The sequence below is a fragment of the Rattus rattus genome, chromosome 17 (genome assembly GCF_011064425.1).
Source record: "Rattus rattus isolate New Zealand chromosome 17, Rrattus_CSIRO_v1, whole genome shotgun sequence".
Lineage (NCBI taxonomy): Eukaryota > Metazoa > Chordata > Mammalia > Rodentia > Muridae > Rattus > Rattus rattus.
In genome coordinates this window covers 16,762,377-16,765,490 of record NC_046170.1, presented here as the reverse complement: position 1 = coordinate 16,765,490, position 3,114 = coordinate 16,762,377, and positions in this window count along the sequence as shown.

Here is a 3,114-nt window from a genome sequence, read left to right as displayed (position 1 = left end):
TATTAATGGACTCAAGTGACCTATAAAAAGACACAGCTAACAGAATCCATGGAAAAACAGAATCCATAATTGTGCTGCGTATAATAAACAGCCCTTAGCAATACAGATAGATACTACCTCAGAGTAAAGGGCTAGGAAAAAGATCTCCAAGCAAACAGGCCCAAGAAATAAGCTGGAGAACAGATTAGCTATTCTAATAAAATAGACTTTCAACCAAAAGTAGTCAAAAGAGATAGATGGGGAGAGACACTTTATACTCATCAAATGAAAAGTCCACCAAGGTGATGTCTCAATTCTGAGCATCTATGCCCCAAATGCAAAGGCACCCACATTCATAAAAGAAACTTTACTAAAGCTCAAGTCACACAATAATAGTGGGGGACTTCAACGCCTCACTCTCAACAACGGACAGGTCACTGAAACAGAAACTAAACAAAGAAACAATCAAACTAACAGATGTTATGAACCAAATAGACCTAACAGATATTTACAGAACCTTTCAGTCAGCACTTCATGGAGCTTTCTCTAAAATCAACCAGATAATCAGGCACAAAACAAGCCTCAACAGATACAAGACAAACAATCCCTTGCATTTTATCAGATCACCATGGATTAAAACTGGATTTCAACAACAATGGAGACAACAATAAGACCACATACTCATGGAAACTAAACAATTCTCTACTTGATGGTCACTTGGTCAAGGAAGAAATAAAAAAAAAATTTAAAGAAACTCTAGAATTCAATGAAAATGAAGATACAGCATACCCAAACTTATAAAACACAATGAAAGCAGAACTAGGAGAAACATTCCTAGCTCTAAGTGTCTTCAAAAAGAAATCGGAGAGATCTGTTACTAGTAACACCTGAAAGCTCTAGAACAAATGAAGCAAACACGACCAACAGGAGTGGACAGCAGAAAATAGTCAAACTCTGGGCTGAAACCAATCGATTAGAAACAAAAGAACAATACAAAGAATCAAAAAAAAAAAAAAACCCCAATAGCGGGCTCTTTGAGAAAATCAACAGGATAGATAAACTCTTAGCCAAACTAATTAAAAGGCACAGAAACAGTATCAGAAATGAAAAATGGAGACATACCAACAGAAACTAAGGAAATTTTTAAAACCATTAGGTATTTCTTCAAAAGCCTGTACTCCACAAAACGGGAAAATCTAAGTGAAATGGATGATTTTCTAGACAGATACCACTTACCAAAGTTAAGATCAAAGATCAGGTAAAGCATTTAAGCAGTTCTATAACCCCTAAGAAAATAGAAGCAGTGGAGGGCCAGATGATCTTAGTGGAGAATTCTACCAGACTTTCAAAGAGCTAACACCAATACTCCTCAAACTATTCCACAAAATAGAAACAGAAGGAGCACAGTCACCCTGAAACCTAAACCATGCAGATTCAACACAGGAAGAGAATTTCAGACCAGTTTCACTTATGAACATCAATTCAAAAAATATCCAATAAAATTCTCACAAACTGAATCCAAGAATAATCAAAAACGTCATTCACCATGATCATGTAAGCTTCATCCCAGGGATGCAGGGATGGTTCAGTGTATCAAAATTTATCCATATAATCAATATATAAACAAACTGAAAGGAAAAAAATCACATGTTCATCTCATTAGATACTGAAAAAAAACCTTCAACAAAATCCAGCACCCCTTCATGTTAAAAGTCTTGGAGAGATCAGGAATTCAAGGAACATACCTAAATATAATAAAAGCAATATAGAGCAAGCTATCAATCAGCATCAAATTAAGTGGAGAGAAACTTAAAGCAATCCCAATAAGATCAGGGACAGGACAAGGCTGCCTATACTCTCCCCGACTATTTTATATAGTACTTGAAGTTCTAGCTAGAGCAATAAGACAACAAAAGGAAATCAAGAGAATACAAATTGGAAAGGAAGACATCAAGATATCATTATTCATGGATGATACGATAGTGTAGGAGTTCTCTGGTAGAATTTTGGGGGTCGCTTATGTATACTATAATGTCATTCAGCAAAGAGGCTGGATATAAAATTAACTCAAAGGAATTAGTAGCCCTCCTTTATACATATGATAAATGGGGCTGAGAAAGAAACCAGGGAAATGACACCCTTCACAATAGCCACAAACAATAAAATGTCTTGATGTAAATCTAACCAAGCAAGTGAAAGATCTGTATGACAAGAACTTCAAGTCTCTAAAGAAAGAAATTGAAGAAGATTTCAGAAGACGGAAAGATTGCCCATGCTCCTGAATAGGTAGGATTAATATAGTGAAAATGGTTGTCTTATAAAAAAGCAATCTAAAGATTCAACACAATTCCCATTAAAATTCCAACATAATTTTTTACAGACCGTGAAAGAGAACTTCTCAACTTCATATGGAAAAGCAAAACACCCAGGATAGCTAAAACAATCCTGAACACTAAAGCATCTTCTGGAGGAACCACCATCCCTCATCTCAAGCTGTACTGCAGAAAAGTAGATTTTAAAAAAAATACATGGTATTGGTATAGGAACAGACAGATTGACCGATGGAATTGAACCCAAGTCCCAGAAATAAACCCACATGCCTATGGACTCTTGGCATCTGACAAAAATGTCAAAACTATACAACGGGGAAAAGAAAGCGTCTTCCACAAATGACGCTCATTTGTGTGCGTACTTACTGTTTCAGAGGTGAGTCCATCATCACCACGATGGAAGGCATAGGAGCAGGCATGGCACTGGAGCAGTCAGTGAGAGCTTTACATCCTGATCTGTAGGCAGAGTGACACTGGACCTGGCATGGGCTTTAAAATGTCAGCCCACCCCGAGTGACACAATTCCTCCTAAAAGGCCACACCTTGTAACCCTTCTAAGCCTTTCAAACAGTTGCACTTCCTGGCGACCAATCATTCAATTGCATGAGCTTGTGAGGGGCCATTCTTACTGAAACTATTTGGTTAGTTATCCCAAGGTACTTTATGTAAATTTTAAGGCTATTGTAAAAGTTATTTTCTTCTGCTTTCTTTCTCAGTCCATTTGTCATGTGCGTATTGGAAGGCTTCTTAATTCTGTGTCTTTTAAAACAATTAAAAATTAATTAATTAATTAGTTCCTCCCCGA